General features: G+C 38.4%; 1 pseudogene; it reads left to right on the plus strand.

Annotated features, from left to right (window-relative positions):
• Positions 1-9,752: 9,752 nt before the first annotated feature.
• Positions 9,753-20,864, plus strand: LOC118823864 (annotated as a pseudogene).
• The last annotated feature ends 4,975 nt before the right edge of the window (positions 20,865-25,839 follow it).

Here is a 25,839-nt window from a genome sequence, read left to right on the forward strand (position 1 = left end):
AAGTTCTGATTGATCAGGCTTACGTTACTACATTACATTATCAGAACATGTATGTCCAGCTGTCATAATCCAGGTGATAAAAATAGAATTGATAGATAAACATCAATCTGTAGTAGAACCAGAGACAGTTTGAGGGGATCTTGACCCTTTCTTATTTCTCCCATTACACCAAAAATTTACTGCTAAATGCTTGAGGGCACCTGCGAGTGAGTCCTCAGTGAATGAGGGTGAATAGAGCTAAAGAGCTAAAAATTTAATAATAAACATTTTTGTAACAGTTTATGAAACACCATGACAGCCCTAAAAAGAGAAAGCAGGAAAGCTGAACATAAATGGAGAAAAACTACACTTTAAATTGACTATGACCTCTTTCTACACAAAGACTTGTATTTTTAACCGTTTTAAAAATCAAAACTATGACCATTAACACGCCAAAGTCAGATAATGAAACCATGTTGTCTCTATGACCAGCGAGTAAAACACTCACTAAACACTTTATTCCAAGCATCTACCTTGTATCTACACTCTTTGTTCATTATATCGGCTCCACTGACCATATAGTTTCACTTTGTAGTTCTATAGTCACAGACTATAGTCCATCTGTCTCTCTGCATACTTTGTTACCCTGTTCTTCAATGGTCAGGACCCCCACAGGACCCCCACAGAGCATGTATTATTTGGGTGGTGGGTCATTCTCAGCACTGCAGTAACACTGACGTGGTGGTAGCGTGTTAGTGTGTGTTGTGCTGGTACGAGTGGATCAGACACAGCAGTGCTGTTGGAGTTTTTAAACACTGTGTCCACTCACTGTCCACTCTATTAGACACTCCTACCTTGTTGGTCCACCTTCTAGATGTAAAGTTAGACAAGTTTGTGTTGGTCATCCTCTAGTCCTTCATCTGTGGTCACAGGACACTGCCCACAGGACGCTGTTGGCTGGATGTTTTTGGTTCTCAGTCCAGCAGCGACACTAAGGTGTTTAAAACCTCCTGCAGCACTGCTGTGTCTGATCCACTCGCACCAGCATGATACACACTGGCTTTCTTACCAGATGACTAGATGACTATGAAGCACATAAATAATTTGATCAGACAAATTTTCTTCTATTAAAAAAGGAAAAACAAAGATCATTGTGCTTGGCAACAAAGAAAAGACACTTTTGCTTTCCTTGCTTTCCTGGCTTTAAAAACCAAAGACCAAGTCTAAAATCTTCACCTTCTAATAGACTAATTTCTCATCTTCACTGACCATATCAAAGCAGTCACCAAAACAGCCTTGTATTAGAATCAAAGGTTTGGTTTCCCAACAAGACGTAGAGAAGCTCATTCATGCTTTTTTCTCCAGCAGAGTGCACTACTGTAATGGTGTCTTAACTGGAAAAAAGACCGTTAAACAACTGCAGCTCATTCAGACTTAGCTGCTGCTTAAATTTTAACCAGGACCAGGAGAACAGAGCACATTGCTCCAGTTCACGAATCTTTACACTGGCTTTTAGTTAATTAAGTGCTGCTAGTAGTCTTTAAATCACTGAATGGCTTTAACCCAGAACACAACTCTGAACTGACACAACACTGAACATAAAGCACTGAACATAAAGCAAGTAGGTCTCTTAGATCCACGGATACAGGACAGCTATTAAAACCCAGAGTCCGAACTAAGCATTTAGCTGTCATGCTGCATACTACTGGAAAAAACTGCCACAATATCTTAGATGAGCTCCAAATGTAGCAATTTAGGTAGGTTTACAGCATACAGATAATCTCACATGTCAGACTAGAGCAGGCAGAAGTCATAACATAAAAATGCAGCTTATCCGATTAAGTGTCAACTCCAAACCTGTCCTCCTCTCCTGAATACTAACCATCAACAGTGCGTATACACACACACACATCTCCTATTCCCCCTCAACAGAACTCCTACGAATACTCTCTTCCTCCACTCTTTGCGTGTTACACTGCAATCCTGAGCCTTTCCCCCTTTGATTCATTTAACTTTGTGGATTTTTTGTCTTGGCCTTTTTGACTTCTGATTTTGGATTTTGTCTCGGATTTTTCTGGTACTTTTGTATGTCTTTTGACCTCTGACCCTTTGCTCTGCCACCGACTCTGCTTTTGGGCTGTGTTTCTTACCTTTGTTCCAGTTCAGTAAAAGCCTGCTTATGGATCCAACAACCCTGCCTGGCTCTGCATTGTTACAGAATGCTTCCTTGGATTCAGTGGGCCTGCAGAAACTGCACTCAGCAGTAGCTGCTTAAAGAAAAACTCACATGATTCACATGAACAACAATTAAGGTGCTTTAATGATACCATGAAAGAGTTAGTCCATGCCCTGCACAATCTGAATCTTGCACCCACAACAACACCCCCCCTCTAGCTTCATTGTCCCACTCAACCACCCACGACTAAAACACCACGCCTAGCCACCCTGATAAATTTGACAGGTTCCCCGGACAATGAGATGGCTTTTTACTGCAGGGCTGAAAGATTTACTGCAAGATTTATTTTAGTTGAATCTAGTTTATTTGACAGTCTCACTTGGGCCACGACAATGTGGACTGCACATAACCAGATCTCACAACCATTTGCTGAATTTGATGCTGCTTTTCAGGAAGTATTTGATCACACTGTCTGAAAAAGATTCAGGGGAGCAGTTGTTGCAGCTGAGGCAAGGTAGGAAATCAGCTTCTGAACTTGCTCTGGCTTTTTGCAGCCTAGCAGCCAAATGTGGCTGGAATGATGAAGCTCTGCAAACAATTTTTCATCAAATACTTAACAATACTTTGAGATCTGATCATCTAAGGATGATCATCTGAGCATTTCCTAACTCTTCTGTCAATAAAGCTGGACAATCTATTCCAGAGCCAACAACAAATTGCACCCCTCTCCTACCCCCTAGCCACAGCTTCTCCTTGTAAGACACAGAGCCTATGGAGATAGACTGAGCCAAGCTTTCTTCTGAAGAGAATCAACAAAGAAAGAGAGAAGGACTGTGTCTGTATTGTGGTCAACCAGGGCATTTTAAAACATCCTGTCCATCTTTACCTAAGGCTTCAATGAGGGTGAGTGTTCTGTTTTTCCCAGTGTTCGAAGTAGAAAACTCATTCTGACAATTAAACCAACATGGAACTCTCATCATGTTTGGCTTTTATCCCTAGTGGATTTAGGAGCAGCACCTCTTTAGACTGTGAACTGGCACTCTCCCTTTTTTTAGCATGCAAAACACCCCTCTCCATGAGGGGTCTTAATTCTTAAAATATTGGCACAGGAAAAATCAGCGAAACTACGACTCCTCTTACATTATTCACAGCCCTTCTTCATTCAGACTCTCCCTTTTCGTCATCGTGTCCCCTAATAACTCTATCATTTTAGGATATCCCTGACTAGCATAGCACAAGCCCTTTTTGGGCTAGTCCACGGAGGAACAAAAGCAGTGGAGTGTGCATTGTCTGACTCTCCCTTGTTTATCCCCAAATATAGAAAACCACCTACGTCCAAGTCATTTTTGCTCCTTAATACCATGATTTGGCAGATATGTTATGCAAAAGTAAAGCTGCTTGTCACCGCCCTGACTGGCCCTGGGACTGCTCAAGCTCTTCCCATCAAGCTCTTCCCAGGTACCACACCTTCCCTCTCTCCACACCAGAGAGAGAAGCTATAGAGGAATGCATAAACAAGGCCCTGGTTGCATTCGCCTGTCCACTGTGCCTGCAGCTGCTGATGGGACATTTAGCAATCCACATGACATTACAGGGTATTCATAGTATCCAGATGTAGTTATGAATGTCGTCTTTCATTCATCTTCCTTTCTGATGTTGATGAGGTTATATGCACTGTGCAAATCTGATTTTGTAAAAACCCTTGCATTTCTTACTTGTTCTATGGCAGAGGGCAACAGGAGTAGAGGGTATAGATTTTTTACTGTGATGGCATGCAGACAATAGTCTTTACCATCTTTCTTTTCCACAAAAAGAAACGATCAAAGAACAGAAAAGCTGATGCTCTGTCACGTATGTACGAAACTGAACAAACCAGACTAACTGAAGAAGCTGCTGGTTTCTTTTTGTGACAAGGAGCATAATGCTTCAGACGACTTAGCTCTAATCAATTACAACCAATAAATTTATTATAATAGAAGCAAATCTAATGCAACACAATTCTTTCCAAAAGTAAGAAGTAACTGTGTTGATGAGCAACATATTTTATCCATTTTTAATCCAGTAGCACATTCAATTTTCATTATACCAGTTTGAACCAAAAACATTCACAATGTTGTCTTTACAGTACAGGAATGTTCATTTAGAGCAATGGAAAACACAAAATAGTCCGTGCAAAGATAATATGTAAAATTAGGTGTGTAAAACTATTGTGTATCCTCTAGCAAACCTTGGTACTGATGGAGGGTGTGATAATGCCAATCTATTACCCTTTACTTCTGTATTTGTCTCATTGTTTAAACACAAACCTCAAATGAAAACCGCTGTTTTAGAAACATCGTGTGAAATTTCCCACACCCGTAGGTCATTTTCTCAGAGTACTAAATACATTTCTTTTATGTATTCATACAGAACTCTAATGTTGAAAATGAGCTACACTGATTTTTCATTCTACTGTATTATTCTCACATGAATTCATCAACATGCTCAGTGTGTAAATCTTTACATGCAAAAACACCAAACATACAGTTTTGTGCAAAATTTAAGGCACTTGAGTAACTGGTATCATGTGAGCTGATTCGAAGAACAAAGTTTAGTTCTGGATTTCTCACATGGATTTATTAAATTCTGTGTGCTTGACACACAACATTCTTTAGCGCATGATAAGTCTGTTGTTGCTTGGGGTCCCAAGGGAAAATCTCTCCCTTTGCAGTGAGTTGGTGGAGGCGGAAGCCAAAATTGCTAAACCACAGACAAACCTCTTGTAATAAGAAGCTTACTTGAGAAAGGCTTGAAGATGTCTTAGGTTACATGGAACTGACCAATTTAACTTAAGACATAAGCCTCTTCTAAAATAAGATAAGATAGTTGTTTATTAGTCAGACAATGGGGAAAATTCACAGCAGCAAAGGGATAGCAAGGCACTCAAGAAAAGAAGTAACAAGAATTAACAAACAAGGTTAACAATGTTACAGTTCAGTACTTATTACTGTATAGATAATATATATAATAAATTTACATAAAAAATATAAACTCTGTCCTTCACAAAATTAACAATATAAACACACACACACATTTTCTAAACCTCTTATCTTTCTGGGTCGCGGGGGGTGCTGGAGCCTATCCCAGTGGTCATTGGGCGGAAGGCAGGATACACCCTGGACAGGTCACCAGTCAAGCGCAGGGCAGGCAGACAGACAGACACATCCACACACACAATCACACCTAGGGGCAATTTAGCATGTCCAGTTAGCCTAACTGCATGTCTTTGGACTGTGGGAGGAAACCGGAGCACCCAGAGGAAACTCACGCAGACACAGGGAGAACATGCAAAGTCCACACAGAAATGATCCTGGTCGCCCGGCCGGGAATCAAACCCAGGCCATTCTTGCTGTGAGGTGACAGCGTTACCCATTGCACCACCGTGCCACACACAATATAAACATTCTAAATAAAAAAGCAAAAATCTTTACACTATAAGGTGCAGCAGTAACATCAAAAAACCTACAGATTCCATCTGGGTTTACTAAATAGGCTGCAGCAAATAACCGTTGGGGCCGAGAGATGATCAGATGTTGGGAGGTGATGGGGGCTCAAAGTAGCCCAAATGGGAGCTTTGTATTGAGGTGCTGAAACTCACTTTGCTCCTGTTGTGGCATGGCCAGAGTTGTCTCAGCTGGCTCAGTGACCTTTTAATCTTTTAGCCTCTATGGAGAGAGAAGAAGTAAGAAACATGCCTTCAATAAAGATCACCTTAGGCCAGAGTTTTTCAATTTTGGTCCTGAAGGGCCAATCTGCACAAATACACTTACGAAATCTTACGAAATACACTTACAAATGACTTGATTCAGGTATGTTTGAGCAGGGAAATCATCAGCTCTCCAGAATTAAAATGAAAGAAACCTATGTTGTTGAAAAAGTGTTTAAGAGCACCTATAGAGGTAGATATCAGAGATAGTGGATTTGTTACTGCAAAAAGTTTAAAAAATGTGGACATGAACATTTTCTAAAATCTGATTTATTGATCATAATTGAACAAATAATGAATGGAATAGCAATTTCTTGGCTAATCTGAGATGTCACTAGCATTAAGCAATATTCCAGCATTTTTCAAACTTATTACACATCTGTAACAACGGGCCACATCAATGGGTGGTGTTTTCAGCACCTGGATATTAGCTTCTACAATAAATCCATTTCTGCTGGTCTAAAATGGTTTGCTTTTACTAAGTAAACTTAATTATTGATAAAATAGTTATCAATGCTGATTAACCATAATCTAAAGCTGGACTGTAACATGGTTGGAGTATTCCTTTTTAATTGTGCTGTTCAGTTTGTGTCAGTGGAAATACAGACTGTGATGTTCCATTACACCTATGAGTGAACCCATCAAGTTATTTTTAGCAGTGTTTCAAATACTGTTCATGTAAAGTGTTGGAAATTGTTTTATTTTGATGTATTTTCTAGTTTTCTGTTTACTTTGCTGTTCTCATGGTTTGAACAATTACACCAAATGGCCTTACAACACCCCCTAAGGAGGATGTGCAGGGGCAGAACACAGTAAGGTATTTACGACAGGATTCCAATGTCCCACGCTGTTCTGTATGACTCTATTGGGGGTGGGGGGTCAGTTGCGTGGCATAAAAGCTGTGGGTCTGAGCTGCTGTTCAGATTGGGGTGGCACTAAGGCAGGAATACTGAGTGCTCTCTTTTTAATAAAACCATCATTATTTCTGCAACCCCTGGTCTCCTGAATCTCTTCCATGGCAAGATCAAAGATTTACAACAAAAGGTAAGTATCAATCTAGACAGTGCCTAAAGGTCAGTAGTGCCATAGAGGTTACAATGTAGATTATAATAGTGAGTAATGCTTTGAGAACAGCGTTTAGAAACAGCAGTGGAAAATGATCTGACTGTCTGCTGCGGCTTTTCTGCTGAAGTTTTACCACTGACTAGTGGTTTCCCACATATTACTCATATCAGTACCACAGGGTCTTAATATACAACTCAAACTGAAAACTCACTTATCCGTGGGAAAATCATTCTAACATACATCCTCCAGTTGTCCTTTCACCCGTGTGTAGTAAAAATATTTTTTTTTTGTTTTCAATAATTGCAATAAACAATTATAATGACTTGGATGGTTTTTCATCTTAGTGATTTCATACAGAGGGTAGTGCAACAATGTTGAGTTACAAATAAAAAGGTATGAAGTTAGGTACAAACACCTAGTAACAAAAATTGCTCATGGTTTTATTTTTTGGATTTTTCATTATTTTTAAAAATATAGTGCATGGGATAATTCCAAATATATTTCAACCATACTACTGTCAGAAAACATACAAAACATATTTTGCTATCAGCCTATCATCAAAATATCAAATAAACAATGATGGATAGGAACCCCACTATCTTAACAAGAATTGGGACACTCTACCCCCAGACGTGAACAGGCAAAACAAAGGGGTAGGGCTAAGTGGTAGGCAGAAATGGGATTGTGCCTTAGTGAGATTAGTTGCCATGACATATTATCAAGCTAAGTGTACTGCCAAGGATGTTTATGGTCTTTGTTTTGGCGCTATACCTTTTTTCTATTCGAGTGTTGTTTAATTATGCTGCTCCTGAGAACTTTGGGAAGCTCCTTTACCTTCATCATGATTGCTACTTGTGGCATGAAATCTTCCCAACTGGCACTGGTGTCTTTATGCTCATGTTTATAGGTAAAAGGTCAAAAGATTACATGATATGTGTATGTTTGAAATGGATATATGCGCTAGAGGTATATTAAATAACAAAACTAACGCGCCTGAATACTTGTTTCCCCTCACTGTAGTTTCTTGCAGATTTTCCAGTTAAACCATATTGGTTTGCGCACTTTCAACACTCTAAAATGATGTGTCAATTAACACCAAAATTTCTGTTTAATCTATTTGTCATACTTTGTCATACTGCTATATACTTTAACATGCCTTAATATGCACACTATATGAGTTCTTTAATGAACATAGAGATGTGTTAAAAATAAACAGATTATGGACATATAAAAAAAAAAAAACATTTCCAAAAAAGTCTGGGCACTGTGCAGAATGTAAATAAAAAAAGAATGCAATGATATGCAAATCATTTAAACCATATTTATGAAGGAAAATAGTACAAAGACAACATTTCAAATGTTAAAACTGAGAAATTCTATTGTTTTTTGAAAAATATATGCCCATTTTGAATTTGATGCCGACAAAAGTTCCAAAAATGTCGGGAGGGCATGTTTACCACTGTGTTTCATCACCTCTTCTTTTAACAACACTCTGTAAGCATTTGGGAACTGAGGAGACTGACTGCTGTAGTTTTGAAACTGAAATGTTTTCCCATCCTTGTTTGACATATGATTTCAGCTGCACAACAGTTCAGAAGCCCATATTTTGTCATATTTTTCATTTCATAATGTGCCAAATGTTTTCAGTGGTGACAGGTGCCAGGCTGCAGCCAGGTCAGTTTAGCACCCAGACTCTTTTAATGCGGAACAATGCTGTTGTAATATATGTAGAATGTGGCTTTACATTGTCTTGCTGAAATAATCAAGGCCTTCCCTGAAAAAGACGTTGTCTGGATGGCAGCATATGTTGCCAAAACATGTATATATCGTTCAGCAATAAACGGTGCCTTCACAGATGTGTTCGTCACCCATGCCATGTGCACTAATGCATCCCTATACCATTATGAATACTGGCTTTTGAACTGTGCACTCATGAGTGACATGAACAAGCTGAGTGGTCTTTAGCCCAGAGGATGCAGTGTTCATGATTTCCAAAAACAATTTCAAATTTTGATTTGTTGGACCACAGGACATGTTCCACTTCCCCTCAGTCTATTTTAAATGAGCCTGGGCCCAGAGAAGGTGGCAGTGTTTCTGGATTCTGTTTATGTACAGTTGCTTCTTTGCGTTTTAGAGTTTTAACTTGCATTTGTGGATGCAGCGACAAATTGTGTTCACAGACAGTGGTTTTCAGGAGTGTTTCTGAGTCCATGCAGTGACTTCCACTACAGAATCATGTCTGTACCTTTGATGATGAAAAGCAAAAGTTATTCTTGAATTGTTGCACTATTTGCTCATGCAATCTTTCACAGAGTGGTGAACTCTGAAAGACTCAGCCTCTCTGGGATGCTCTTTTTATACCCAATGAAGTTACTGACCTGTTGCCAATTAAGCACCAGGTGTTTTTTTGGCACTACACAAATTTACCAGCCTTTTGTTGTCCCTGTCCCAACTTTTTGTGTTGACATCAAATTCAAAATGTCTATTTTTTCAAAAAATAATACAATTTCTCAGTTTCACCATCTCATATGCTGTCTTTGTACTATTTTCAATGAAATATAGGGTTTAAATGATTTGCACATCATTGAATTTTGTTTTTACATTTTGCACAGCGTCCCAACTTTTTGGAAATGGTGTTGTATAATGTACAAGCCCTTCTTGATTGTTTACACAAATTCCACAGAATTTCCCCAAATGTTTTTATATGTTTTTTTTTTCCATTACATATTTGTCAAGTTTGCATTTTTTTTTCTTGTATCATTGTAAAGAAATTGTAAACATTTCATGATGGGTGGACCAGAAGAAATGGTCCAGAGCAAAATGGTGCCCATCGCCTGGGCTTTCATGACAGCCGTGAAAGCACAGACCACAGCCCGCAATGACTGCAGGGTGAGGATGATAACCATGAGGGCTGCGGGGATGGTGCCTGAGTCCCAAGAACTTTTTTCTGCCTATTTTAGTGCACAAATTCTATTTATTAGCTGAGTTTAAGTTTATGGAAAAAAATAAAAAATCAAATGTGCCACAGCCATGTTTTATGCTTTTTTTTCAATATGTTAAATTCAGCAAATGAACAGTAATTATAATGTGAATTAAAATATGCAGAAGCGTGTTCTCTGGGTGTTCCCTTAGTCACACTCAGAAAATCAACAACTTGGAATTGGCCAGGGCACTCAAACCTTTGCACACAACTCTAGAGCAGCAGATGAAACCAAAATACAAATCCAACTATTACCATTACTCCAACACTAGTCTCAACCTCTGAGGCTCCACCCACAGAGCTAGTCTGGAATTGTGGCTCATGAAACTATATAAACACACACACACACACACACACACACACACACACACACGCACACACACACACTTCACCAAACACTGGCAGATAACTTGAAGGTTCCACATCTGAAGCAGGTAAGTGTTGAAATAAATAAAAAATAAAAAAGGAAAAATACTGATTGTAAAAAAGGGTTAAAAAGTCTAGGGAAAAGTAAAAGGTAGCTCTTCAGAAATAGTCCATATTTAGTTAGCATTATACTCTTGGGATGATGCGGCGTCAGTGACCTTAGAGCAAGCGAAAACCCTGATAAGGGTTGCCAGGGAAAATCTCCAGCTCATGTTGCGCTTAAATCTGCCGAAAAAAGGCTGAAACTGAACTGAAATTCAATCACAAATTATATGGTCATATAGTCGTCATGTAGTAGTATATTCAGAGGTGGGTAGTAATTAGTTAATTACTAATTTACTTATTAGTACAGTGACGGTTTTTTCTAGTTCTAAGCACTGTGGGCTGAGAACTTTGGCCTGTTTTTGTCATAGAGGATACTAAATACAGAAAGGTCTGTAGACTCTTTAAAATGGGAAAACAGACATCATAATAAAACTGAAAATTGTAGTTCATGATTTCCAAGGGTTGTCTTAAACTCAGGAGAGTTTTGTTAGAGGGAATTAAATGCTGATTGAAGAACAAACAGGTCAATGGGCACCAAAAAATTATGTAGCGCTGCACACAGTGAGGTTCAGGCCTTGTAGTCTTCTTGAGAATGGAAGATGGCTCCATTAGAGAGCTGAGCATTTTGCCAGAAAACACAAAATAGCTATACTGACCCTGATGCTAACTGACCACAGCAGAGCAAATGAAAATGGTTTAATCCATAATCTGAAGTTGAAACATTTCGTGTGTACATTCAAATACATATAGGATGATTGTAATAAAACAAATAAACAATTATTATACAAGTGAAAGAGGTTGTAGTTTGCTGTCCTTTGAAAGAATTGAAATTCGAAAGTAATTTAACGGCTTATCCGCTAAAAATGTCAATGCAAATGAATGCTTCATAATTAACATATGAGCAGCTCAGTATAACCACACTTTTGACTCATGCTTTTTTATGGAAGTCCATTCCCACCAGGTTGGAGAATAAGTCTGCATTCCAAACTGCACACTAAAGCACTAGATAGTGAGTGAAAATAGTGCACCAGCAGTGGAAGCGCATTCATTAGTGTAGTACATAAACTATAGCAGCGTGTGATTTGGGACACAGCCAAAAACATCTTTATCTAGCATGGTGGCAGGGTGGGTAGCGCTGTCGCCTCACAGCAAGAAGGCCTGGGTTTGATTCCCTGGCCGGGCGACCAGGGTCCTTGCTGTGTGGAGTTTGCATGTTCTCCCTGTGTCTGTGTGGGTTTCCTCCCACAGTCCAAAGACATGCAGTTAGGCTAATTGGACATGCTAAATTGCCCCTAGGTGTGAATGTATATGTCTGTCTGTCTGCCCTGCGATGGACTGGTGACCTGTCCAGGGTGTATCCTGCCTTCTGCCCGATGATAGCTGGGATAGGCTCCAGCACCCCAGCGACCCAGAAGGATAAGCGGCTGGTTCAAATTGTAACTCATTGGGTTGAAATAATGACTTTTCTCAAGATTTTGGTTATTACTCTGTGAGAAAGTGCTTGATTATTTCAGCATAATGTATAATTAATTTGAGAAAATAGTATGTCATTTCACAATGTTATAAATATATAATTGCGACAATAAGTCATTTTTTTGATTATCTGTTTGGAAACATGTTGGTTTGGTGGTTTGAGCTGAACTTGAGTTCTGTGCCGAGTACATTTAGAAATCGTGAGGCATTGTAAAATCCGTGATTAATCACTGTTCGATTGGAAAGTGCATGGTTTTGACTCATGACGAGCACATCCAAAATAAATGTGATAAACTCTCTCTTTTTTTCTCTCAGCCACAAAAACAGCCTCCACGTTAGCACCAAAAATAAGGCAAGCTTTTCCAGGAGTTAAAGAGCAGACAGTATTTACGATCAGCCTCATTTAATCACAGTAAGAGCTTCATTTTAATAATCTCCGCCCAGTATTCTGTGTTTAGAGAGGGAAACTCCAAAAAATGAATAGGCAAGTGAGACAAATGCACAAAAGAGCAGCTCTGCTCCTTTGTCTTACATACACTGGAGCTGCTGCCCCTTTTTCAATAAATCATAACTAGTTTTTTTAAAACAGGGTTTGCGATGGTGCAAAATGTCAGTAAATCTGCCTCTTACTCTGTTTTAGAATGAGGATTTTGCTCACTGTTGTCGCTCTTGGTGAGAAATTTACATCAAATCTGATTCTGTATCACACATTTTTGCAGCTGAATGGTGTAAAAACTGCAGTGTGTCTTAGAATTACTGATTCTTGCCAAAGACTGTATGACTAAGTAATTCGTTTATTAGTTCCAATAATATTGTTCTGACTTATTCTGAAATAAACTTTTTAAAGTTTCACTATAGAATGTATTTAATAGGTTGGCCTATAACATTTCTTTTTATTAACAGAATTAAGAATGTGAATAATTAAGCCCCTAAGTAACAGCAAATCAAAAAGCCCAACTACAAAATCAGAAACATGACAGCAACTTCAAAGCCACAATAGCATATTCAGAAATGCAACAGCAAATTCAGAAACGCAACAGTAAATTCAGGAATGCAACAGCAAATTCAGGAATGCAACAGCAAATCGAGAAATGCAGTAGTAAATTCAGAAACATTACAACAAATTCAGAAAGATGATCGTAATTTCAAGAGAAATTCAAAACAGTCTCTGAGATAAAATTTGTGTTCTGAGTGATGGCAGCTCATGATGCCTTTTATACCTGGACATGTCTCATCTAATTAAAGCTCTGAGCCATTTGCCAGTTTCCTGTCCAAAATATATGTGATGAAGTTGTGTTTCAGCAGCTCAGAGAAAACTCTGAAGCAGCCTGGAGTAGCAGAGCGTGTATGTGTTTATAGTATGTGTATCTAGGGGAAATAATGTATATGTACTGTACACATACTGTATGTTTGTGTTCCACTTAGGTAAGAGTTATGGTTCAGTGGAAGAAGAGTTTCAGCGTAAGATGATCTGGCTGGACAATCTTAAGCTGGTCCTGGAGCACAACATGCTGGCTGACCAGGGCATCAAAAGCTACAGACTCGGCATGAACTACTTTGCAGACATGGTGAGATCCCACTTAGACATTTCATTACACAATTCACTGAATCTTTTCTGCAACTCTGTTTATTATGTGCTGTTCAGTAACTATATTTGACGTCTGGGTCGTCAGAATCCTCTCACCATCTTCTCCAACAGGATAATCAGGAGTACCAGCAGATGCTGAAGGGCTGCCTGGGAGCCTTCAATAAGACTGAGACTGAGAGCGCAACTACATTCCTCCAACGGGTAGAGAGCGCTGCTCTGCTCAGGACTGTGAATTGGAGAAAAAGGGGCTATGTGACCAAAGTTAAGGACCAGTGTCATTGTGGCTCCTGCTGGGCCTTCAGTGCAGTGAGTCACAGCAGGACAGACAGAGAGGGAGAACAGGATGGAGGGATAATTTGAAGTATAATTGGCACTATGCATTAAATATACACTGATATTCACTAATATGTTTTGCACTGTGTGTACTTTGCGCTATCTGTTCTTATATGTGCTGCTGTTTATGACAAAATTCGCAGGCAGAAAGAAAAGGAAAAACAAAGTGATAATGGAGAATAGAGATGGTGCTGGTTTTAGAGACTGCACACGTTTTCTTTATTTTTCCACCTCTGTTAATTTTCTGTTGTCCTTCTCTTTCAGACAGGGGCGCTCGAGGGTCAAATGTTCAAGAAGACAAAGCAGCTGGTAAGCTTAAGCGAGCAACAGCTGGTGGACTGCTCCCAGAGTTTTGGAAATAAGGGCTGTCAAGGTGGTTTTGCGCACAATGCCTGTGAGTACATCAAGTCCAGTGGAGGCCTGGAGAAAGCGAGCACCTATCCATATCAGGCCAAGGTGAGACTACCGTAGTTAATGATGCCAATATTTTTATTAAAACATAGAAATTCGTTTGTATCCCAAATGTAGTCGATCAGATCAATATTTGTTTTTTGAAGTTTGCGTCTTTAGTTTGACACTGGCACTACAATGCTAATGGAGCTAACATGTAATGAAAGCCAACTGTATGCCAATTAGCATGGTGCTAACAGCATGACTTTTGTCCATATATTTTTATCCATGGTATATCAGTTGTCAATATTTTTGTCAGCATATCAGGTAGGGGTGGGAATCTCTAGGCACCTCACGATTCGATTCAATTACGATTCAGAGGGCTGCGATGCGATTATAAAACGATTATCGATGCATCTCGATGCATCTTTTTTTCTATATAGCATGTATATTTCCTCACTGTGTGAGCTCAAGTTTCGAGTTCAAGTTTCAAATTTATTTGTCATTTGCACATCAGGACATTTATGCATTGAAATGCTTGTGGTGAGGCTCAGCTAATCACTCTACAGAAAGTAAGTAAAAATAAAAATACAAGAAAAACCAAATGAAATACATTAAATATGCACAAAATATACACAAAATATACACAGAATATAGAGACAATATACATTTTAAAGTGACTAAGTGACTCGGTGTTATTGTTATTTAAAGTGACTTGGTACTTTTAAAGCAAAGTATTTGCTACATTAAATCTGCAACGAGAGACTGTCAAACACTAAAAAGTGGCGAAGCTGAAGTCGCTTCTCTTTCGCATTCTCCCGTTCCACCTTAAATGGTGCCGCATTTACATTCAGCGCCTCAGTTACAATTTAAGGACAGGAAAATTCGAACAAGAAATTGGAGAATAAGAAGCGACTTCAGCCTCGTAAAACAGCCGAACGCTGAGAGACATTTAACTGATCTACTTCTGAGGAAAAGTTTTCTGGCGGAGATGGGAGGAAAGCGGCTAAAGCTAAAGCTTAAAGCAGAGCAAAGTAAATCTGCGTTTTCGTTTATATTGTTTAGTCTATACTAGGACATTATCACATACTGAGACATACTGGACATTAAATGTTGTAGCTCCCAAGGTGGTTTGATTTTTGTTGAAAGGACAAAATGGTAACATTTGTGTTGTGACTCCTGACCTAACCTGGCTTTTAATGCAGAGGGAGCCGGTCGGATTTCTCGCTCATCCAGTTGTGTTTTTGTTATGTGCCGCCGCAGACTGTCCGGGTGCTGCACTTCCGCGCTTCCAGGTTCCGCCTCTTTGCGGTCAACATTACGTTATAAGTTAAATATTTAGAAAATAGATTTTAGACATTTATGAATCGATTCAGAATCGTTCATGTCTGCCTCGCGATGCGTCTAAAAATAAATTTTTTCTGCACCCCTAATATCAGGTGTGTGATGATTTAGGCACGCAGTTTGTTCGGTGCTAATTGGTGGGGTCTTAGTTGTTAGCCTTATAGCTCCAGTGCAAAACCTTTTAGTTTTGGCACTGTTCATCTACATTTGGGGTGAAGGGAAAATTGTGGAAAATGGATTTTTGAAACTCTCCCTTTGAACATTGAATCAGAAGTGTTCCTGATTGTTCTCATCTCTCCTCAGGAGGGGCATGCAGATTTAATAACCAGAAAACTTGGGCTACCTGTTCTAACTATGAAGGGGTGGCGCCCATAGAAGACGCTCTGCAGTCCGCAGTGGCCACAATCTGACCTGCTTCTGTAGCTGTAGATGCCTCCCAACACAGCTTCCAGCTGTATGAGTCAGGTAACCCTAAAAAACCTGTGGTACTCATTAGCATATTCTGTCATTGAAGCACTTAGAGTATCTCAGAAGTAAAGAAATATCCGGTAACACTTTACATTAAGGGTCGCTAATCAATCATTAAATATATAATAATCAACTATTAGTTTCCCATTATTTAGTTATTAGTTAACTCTTCATTAAGCATTAGCTATTACTTAGTAATTGATTAAGAACTTATCAATTAGTAATTAAGTGCACTGTTAGTTGATAAGTTAGTTTGTGGCTTACTTACTCATTATCTGTGTGCTAATTGCTGCTTATTACATTGTTAATTAACTAATAAGTATTTTTCTTCATATAAAGAAGTGACGTGATAACTTACTAGCACCTATGTGTTAATCCCGCTAATTATCTGTTATTTAACTTTCCATCACCTCCATACATTCAGTTGTTTCACTTTTCTCACTTTGGTTCTTGTTCATTAAAGATGCTTATGGTCACATCTGACCATAAGATCAGCGCACACAAAATCATGGACGGTTTTGTTATTCATCACTTTCATCTTGGCATATTTGTACTCATATCTGGTAGGAGTGCATGTAAATTTGGGCATAAATGCTGGATATGTGGCTAATTAACCAAAACTATTATCAACATAATAGCAAAAATAAGAACAACAATAGAAAATTTCTATTGCTATTTCTATTTCTATTCTATTTCATGTTCCATTTAAAGACACATTACACTGTGCTTTTGTTTCATTCTACTGACTCACAAGCACAGCTTAGGTCATTCACTGCAATAATACAGCACTTATTTTAGGGAAGTAATTACACTAAACAATCAATCTAATATGTGAACAACACTGAGTATTTTGTTTTATTTCACATTTTATTTTTTCCAGTTGTTTTCATTTTAATACTATTAAGTTTGGTCAGCAGGGGAGGAGTGCACTCACTGCTGGACATCAAACTCCACCCATGAGCACGGCCATTAGCTTTCATGCCAAACACTGCCGTTTTATTGGCTGGCTACTGAAACATCTGCATGAATTAGTGTGTGCTTCATGTAAATGATATGTAAATGGTAAAGAGGTGCTGGTAGGCTGGTTTCATGCTATGAAGCTGATTTATCATTTATGCTCAAATCTCCACTTGTTTCCACATCGTACAAAATTGTTATGAATCAGACGCAGAGCAGTTCAAACCTTATAAAAGGCAAAAAAAAGTGTTTTTTTTTATGTGACTTTGATTATTAATGGCTATTAGATCTTTACATTTCGACCATTAATTACTTCTTAAATTCCACTTAATCAACCATTCATTGCTTCTTAAATTCCTCTTAACCATTAATTACCGCTTTTGTGTCCCTCCAAGTAAAGTGACAACACAAAATCAGTAATTAATGGTTAAGTAAAAGGAATTTAAGAAGTAATTAATGGTCAAAATGTAAAGATCTAATGGCCATTTTGTCATGATGTCTGTTGTAGCTCAGTATTTGAGCATTATAGTTCACTGCTAATGCTTAATCCGGACGTAATCGCGACTCTTTGTGAAAAGGGCCCATGGCCATTAGATCTTTAAATTTTGACCATTAATTACTTCTTAAATTCCTCTTACTTAACCATTAATTACTGCTTTTGTGTCCCTCCAAGTAAAGTGACAACACAAAAGCAGTAATTCATGATTAAGTAAGAGGAATTTAAGAAGCAATGAATGGTTGATTAAGTGGAATTTAAGAAGTAATTAATGGTCAAAATGTAAAGATCTAATGGCCATGGGCCCTTTTCACCAAGAGTCGCGATTACGTCCGGATTAAGCATTAGCAGTGAACTATAATGCTCAAATACTGAGCTACAACAGACATATGTTAGTTTTTGTGCACTATCATGACAAAAGGAAGTGAATGGAAGCACTGATTTAACTGTAAACACAGCTAAAATGCTGTGTGTGGTGTAGCCCTGCTTACTGCTGCTGCAGCTGCTCACATCAAGCAGTGTCTCTGTAGTTGTACAACATGCCAGCGATTTCTGTAATAGTTTTGTTTTCAAAAGAAATTAAAGTTCTTCTGTGTAGTATGAATTTGGTAGACGTTGTTTAGCTGTAGCTAGCTAGCAACGCTAGAAGCCATTTCTAACTGTAGCTGTGTTCCCAAAATAAGGAAGCTAGTTAGCTTTCATTAGCTGCTGCCACCAGCCGGCTAACGTGGAGCAGGTTCTGTGACGCATTTAGCTACAGGATGGCAGTGACTTCTGACATAAACACAAACAAAAACTTTTACATGTAAACTATATTTTACAGACCTCGTTTAAACTGTATTAGCTTACGGCAGGCTAGCAGGCTACAGTCGCTAATTAGCTAGCCTGTTATTAGCAGTTTTAGGAGCATCAGCTTTATGAGTAGCACACTTTAAAGCTAAGTTAGCTCTAACGCTGGCTATGTTAGCGATCTGTCAAACAGCATTATTCTTATAGTTTCATGGCAATTTTTGAAGCAGCACTTCAGAAAACATCCACCTTTCACTGCTCGGTCAAAAACGAGACTCCTAACTGAAAAAAACATCTGAAAAAGCTGATTCATGTTAGCCGGGCTAGTCTGGTTAGCGGTAGCTTCTAGCCAGTATAGCTAGCTTAATATAAACAAAGTCTATAACATTCATGCTACATATAGAAGTTCTTCTTTCTTTTGAAAACAGAAGATTACCGAAATCGCTGGCAGGTTGTACAAAGACACAGAGACGGCTTGATGTGAAGCAGCTGCAGCAGAACTGCAGTAAAAACAACACACAGCGTCTCGGCTCTGTTTACAGTTAAATCAGCGCCTCCGTCCACTTCTCATTCTCGCTGTCACAGCCGTGCAGGAAAACTAAAATACAGCTGTTGTAGCTCCGTGTTTGAGCGTTTATAGTTCACTACTAAACATTCTGACTGCGCGTCTGCAGCAGCTTTATGGAGAGGAAGTGAGTTTTACCCTGCTAATGCTTAAACCGGAAGTAATCACGAATCTTGTGAAAAGGGCCCATTAATCATCAAAGCTGCGTAAAAAGAAAACGTTTTTATAAGGTATGAACTGCTCTGCGTCTGATTCATAACAATTTTGTACGATGTGGAAACAAGTGGAGATTTGAGCATAAATGATAAATCAGCTTCATAGCATGAAACCAGCCTACCAGCACCTCATTTACATATCATTTACATGAAGCACACCCTAATTCATGCAGATGTTTCAGTAGCCAGCCAATAAAACGGCAGTGTTTGGCATGAAAGCTAATGGCCGTGCTCGTGGGTGTAGTTTGATGTCCAGCAGTGAGTGCACTCCTCCCCTGCTGACCAAACTTAATAGTATTAAAATGAAAACAACTGGAAAAAATAAAATGTGAAATAAAACAAAATACTCAGTGTTGTTAACATAGTAGAGTGATTGTTTAGTGTAATTAATTCCCTAAAATAAACGCTGTATTATTGCAGTGTATGACCGAAGCTGTGAGTCAGTAGTATGAAACAAAAGCACAGTGTAATGTGTCTTTAAATGGAACATGAAATAGTTGCAGCACTTGTTTATATCAATGCGCATGTAAAGTAAGTACATCCACTTTTGTACTGGACTGTCATGCACACAAATTAGTATTATTGAAATTTTCTATTGTTGTTCTTATTTTTGCAATTACAGATTATGTTGATAATAGTTTTGGTTAATTAGCCACATATCCAGCATTTATGCCCAAATTTACATGCACTCCTACCAGATATGAGTTAGTTTGTACAGATACGCCAAGATGAAAGTGATGAATAACAAAACCGTCCATGAATTTGTGTGCGCTCATCTTATGGTCAGATGTGACCATAAGCATCTTTAATGAACAAGAACCAAAGTGAGAAAAGTGAAGCAACTGAATATATGGAGGTGATGGAAAGTTAATTAACAGATAATTAGCGGATTAACACATAAGTGCTAGTAAGTTATCACGTTACTTCTTTATATGAAGAAAAATACTTATTGGTTAATTAACAATGTAATAAGCAGCAATTAGCACACAGATAATGAGTAAGTAAGCCACAAACTAACGACAAACTAACTTATCAACTAACAGTGCACTTAATTACTAATTGATAAGTTCTTAATCAATTACTAAGTAATAGCTAATGCTTAATGAAGAGTTAACTAATAACTAAATAATGGGAAACTAATAGTTGATTATTATATATTTAATGATTGATTAGCGACCCTTAATGTAAAGTGTTACCAAATATCCATATTAAATGAAACGGTTTGGCAGACAGTGATCCAATTTTGGACACAATCAGTGTTAGTCTATTTCACCAACACAGAACATTTCCTGATTTCTAAAACGTTTTTATTTTATATGGGTGTTTCCTTACGTTTAAAACACTCTTTACTGTATTTGGAGTGTGGTTTATGCATTGTGTAAAGTAGGTCGCATTTCTACATCCCTGGCTAAATGCACATTTTATCGTTTGCACATTTGGAATTTATAACTTACACATTTTTAATGATTGCAGGTGTGTATGATGAGCCAAACTGCAGCAGCACCAACCTGACTCACGCTGTTCTGGCTGTTGGTTATGGCACTGAAGGTAACAGACTAGACTACTGGCTGGTCAAGAACAGGTAAATGAACAGGTTAATGAAACACCCAACATTCATGATCATAATGAATCTAGGAAGGTTAAATAACATGCAACACTTTTGGGACACTTTTTTGGGTAATGTGCTTTATTCAGAAGACAAAACCAATATTGACAGTCATTTATTTTGCAGCTGGGGTGTAACTGGGTGATAAAGGCTACATCAAGATGTCCAGGAACAAGGATAACCAGTGTGGTATTGCCACATATGCTGTCTACCCTGAGGTTTAAAGGTATAACATCATTGAAGGTGGTTTCATTCTTCATCCACAGAGATTTACACTTTCAGAAATAAACTGTCACCTCTTGTCACTGGGAAGGGACCCTCAAGGGTACATCTCAGTACCTTTAGTCAGGGAACATAACTGTACCATAATCCATTGAAATATTTTAAATAAATAAAATAAAGTTGTATTGACACACACCCCGTCTCGTCTCCAGGCTTCTTATTTTATTGTACTGTTTTTAAAAACATTAGGTTATGAAGAGGTACAAATATGTACTTTGAATGAGACTTTTATAAACCAGATTGCAGGTGCAAGTAATTATCAGTTTGAATGACCATTGGAAACTCCAACAGTCAAAAGTTCTTTTGATCCAGAAACCCAAAATTGTTTAAGCTACAACCATTTACATTCCATATATTTGCTGTTTTCCATAGTATTTCCTATTAAACATCACCATCTCTTGACTTTACAATGATCTTGAAGAGCCCAAATCTGAAGATTTCTGCATAATAAAGTTCACCTCCTGCAACCATCCAAGCATTGGCCCTATCACAGCCATCCCTGACTCACCCAGCCCGAATTCATAACCGTACAATCAGGCTGCATCAATCCAGATTAAACTAGAGAACTCCAGATTAAACTCCAGATTAAAACTAGAGAATGTTAAAACCTGTTATGTCATAGTCAGACTTTTCACTAGGGGACCCCTCAAGACCTACTGGGTGGAACTGGACATGAGTAAATTGGGGAGAAAGTTGGAATAAAATAATAACACCTAAATAAAATAATAATAAAAAAATAATAAATTCATGTAAAAAGAAAGTTTGCAATTATTTGTGGGTAGTTATAGTCTAATTAGTCTAGGTGTGTGTGATTCCAGTTGAAACTGAGCTCTGCAGGTCAGTGGATCTCCTGAGATGGAATCTTCAGATTTAGAACTGAACTACATCAATGAATACATTGCATGTTTTAACTATAATACAATACTGTTTTTTTTCCTACAGATTGGAGAAAGACAGAACCTGAAAACCCTAAAGAAGACGTCATAGTCTGAAGATTTATTTACTGATGCAGCAATTTTTTACCTTTACCTCTAAATTACCTTTCCTTTCCCTTTTCACTTCATTTACTTAAACCACTATCCTTTTTGAAAAACATAATCAATTTCAGTGTGAAATATTACTGTTTTTGACTGCTCAAGTCTCTAGTTTATGAGTCCTTCTGTCAAGTCCTTCTGTTCCACCTTAAATGGTGAAGCCGTTACATTGTGTACAGGTAGCAAAATGTAACTTGTTTCACAAGTTAAGGTGGAACGAAAAAACATGCTAGCCAAAAGTTTTTAGTTCTTGTGACTGTTTTCTGCATTTCTTGTAAAACACTGAAGATTCTTCTGTAATAAAAGGCTTGTTATTTGACGCTGTATTGAACATGACACCACTGATAGATATGAATAAGATTAGCTTCTCCACAGTTTCTACATATTACACAAGTAATAAAAAAAGTCAGTAAGGTCTTGTGAAAATAAGGAATCATAATAATTATGCAGTAAGCAAACTAGTCTTTGATACAGTGAGCTGAACTTTCTGAGATCTGATTTCTGAGAAGGTGGCGCCCTCTGTTAGTAATTAAATGTATTGCGTCTCTGTTGCTTCATACACAATATACACTACTGCTGAGTTTAGGTCCACACAAGCTCCTTTTTTAGCTAATGATGACCTTCTGTAGCTGAATCGGGTCTATCAGAACAGATAAATACAAAATAGTTTGAAGCATGTAGACTTCAGTAGTGGAGCTGTGAAACGCTAACATGCAATAAATAGACATGTAAGGGGCAGATTTACTAAAAGAGCCACTGATTACTGACAGTCTACTGACACTTTGTGCAGAAGGGCTCAGGGAATTCAGCAGCTTTTCTACTAAGAACTTCTGTGTAAATGAATACTTCGACAATATAACCACCTATTTGGCTCACTTGCTGGATGAGAAAAGATGTTTTAGCCTTCTTTGATTCTGGTGTCTCATGAGGTCGACTTTTTTTCCTGAGAGTTTAACTTAGTAAGTTGAAAATATAAGTTATTACATACGTTGTGGCTGAGTGAAGAGTGTAAAATACTGAGTGTTTAAATGTACAACTTGTATTAAACCAAAGATTGCTTCAAACAAGTCTTCTACTGTTTTTTTTTGTGTTCTCACACATAAATTCATAGACCCAAACCATCATTAGTGGAACACCCAGGCATGCATGATCAATTTCAATGCTAAATATGACCCCCCTAACAAAGAGAAAATGTCCACATTTTCACACACACACACACACACATACACAAAAAGTGTTATCCTTAAAAAAAACTGAAATGAGCACATAAACTGAGTTTCTGTAACAGCCCAGCCTGTGGCTGGAAGACCTGCTAGGCCACCTTCGGTCACCAGAGGGAGGCACTGAGCACCTCAGTAATGAAGAGCAAATGGCAGCATCTGTGCCTTCTCTACTTAAGGGGAGCTCTCCCTTCTCACTGCTCAGTCTCGCGTTCTTTTTCAGAGTACTATACAAGTCTCAGCTGGTAATTTGGTAAAGGCTCCTAAAGTTTCTCTTGGGTCTCCCTGCTCTCTTGAGTTCCTTTTTCTGTGGTCAGACCAAATGCCCTGTAGCACATCTCATGGTTTTCTCTAGTTTACTCTGTCTTCCAAATTCACTGTTTGGTTTTGTTTGAAAAAAAAAATGCTTCTCCGTTCAGTTGAGCTAGTCAGTCTTTCTCCTGACGCTCCTTTGTTTGTTTTTCTTCCTCTCTCTCTTTCTCTTCCTCTCTCTCTCTCTCTCTCTCTCTCTCTCTCTCTCTCTTACATCATGCCATTCTTCAGGCATTAACCCCCCTCACCCCCATATGGATCAAGCCTGAAAGCCCAGAGGCTATGTTAGCAAACACCTTGATTCCAGGGCTCTAAAAACCAAAGACTACGTCTTGGAGTTCTAACTGACTCAGATCTCATTTTTACTAGTCATATAAAAACAATCAAAACAGCCCTCTATCATTCCAGTAGTCCACCCAGTTAGAGGTACAACCCCATTTCCAAAAAAGTTGGGATGCTGTGCAAAATGTCAATAAAAACAAAATGCATTTAAACCCTATTTTTCATGGAAAATAGTACAAAGACAACATATTGAATGTTGAAACTAAGAAATTTAATTGTTTTTTGAAAAATATATGATCATTTTGAATTTGAGGCCAACAACACGTTCTTGCTTAACATAGGATTTCATCTGCTCATCAGTTCGGGGTCTCCTTTGTCATATTTTTCATTTCATAATGCGGCAAATGTTATCAGTGGGTGACAGGTCTGGACTGCAGGCGGGTCAGTGTAGCGCTCAGACTCGGGAATATGGACGAATGCTGTTGTAATACATGCATAATGTCATTTGAGTTTGTCTTGCTGAAATAAGCAAGGCCTTCCCTGAAAAAGATGTCATCTGGATGTCAGCATGTTGCCAAAACATGCATATATCATTCAGCATTAATGGTGCCTTCACAGATGTGCACATCACCCATGCCATGTGCACTAATGCTCCCCTATACCATCATGAATACTGGCTTTTCAACTGTGCACTGATAACAAGCTGAGTGGTCTTTAGCCCAGAGGACACAGTGTCCATGATTTCCAAAAAGAATTTCAAATGCTGATTCATTGGACGACAGGACACTTTTCCACTTCCCCTCAGTTCATTTTAAATGAGCTCGGGCCCAGAGAAGGTGGCAGCATTCCTGTATCCTGTTTATGCATGGTTTCTTCATTGCCGTTTAGAGTTTTAACCTGCATTTGTGGATTGCACGGTGAACTGTGTTCACAGACAACGATTTCTAGAAGCGTTCCTGAGCCCATGCAGTGGTTTCCACTACAGAATCATATCTGTTTTTAATGCAGGGCCCAGGGATCACGGCCAAAAAATGCTGGCTTTTTCCCTTGCATACAGAGATTTTAATGATATTATGTACTGTAGATGATGAAGTAAAAGTTCTTTGCTATTTTATGTTGAGAAACATTATTTTTGAATTGTTGCACTACTTGATTGTGCAGTCTTTCACAGAGTGGTGAACACCTCCCCATCTTTACCTCTGAAAGACTCAGCCTCTCTGGGATGCTTTTTTATACCCAATCATGTTACTGACCTGTTGCCAATTAACTACCAGGTGTTTTTTAGCATTACACAACTTTACCAGCCTATTGTTGCCCCTGTCCCAACTTTTTTGGAATGTGTTGTTGACATTAAATTCAAAATGGTCATTTAAAAAAAATAAAATAAAATAAAATTTCTCAGTTTCAACATTTGATTTGTTGTCTTTGTACTATTTTCAATGAAATATAGGGTTTAAATGATTTGCACATCATTGCAATTTGTTTACATTTGTGTCCCAACTTTTTGGGAAATTGGGTTGTACCTCTAACCGGGTGGACTACTGTAGTGTTCTCTTAACTGGACTTCCCAAAGAAAACATTAAACAGCTGGAGCTCATTCAGAATGACCCGCTGCTAAAGTTATTATCAGGACTAGGAGAAAAGAGCACATTACTGCAGCTCTAAAATCATTCCCCTTTAGTTGCAGGACAGATTTTAAAGTGCTGCTACTAGTCTTTAAATCACTGGAGGGTTTAGGCCCAAAAAACATCTCTGATACTTTTAATGAATATAAACTGACTAGGTCTCTTAGATCTATGGATTAAGGTCAGCCAGTAGAGCCCAAAGTCCAAACTAAACATGGTGAAGCAGTGTTTAGCAGTTATGCTGCATACAACTGAAAGAAACTGCCAGCAGATCTTAGATTTAAAACATCTCTCATATACCTGTTATTTAGCTCTGAGACTTGCTCTTAGCCTTATGTTTTTAATTTTCTTACTATACCTAACTATTGCACCTTTGACTTGTTTAGCATTTTACTTTTCATCGTTAAGCACTATTTTTCTTTTGATGTTCCTTTTGCTTTTATT

This window comes from Colossoma macropomum, unplaced genomic scaffold (genome assembly GCF_904425465.1).
Source record: "Colossoma macropomum unplaced genomic scaffold, Colossoma_macropomum, whole genome shotgun sequence".
In the NCBI taxonomy this organism is placed as follows: Eukaryota; Metazoa; Chordata; class Actinopteri; order Characiformes; family Serrasalmidae; genus Colossoma; species Colossoma macropomum.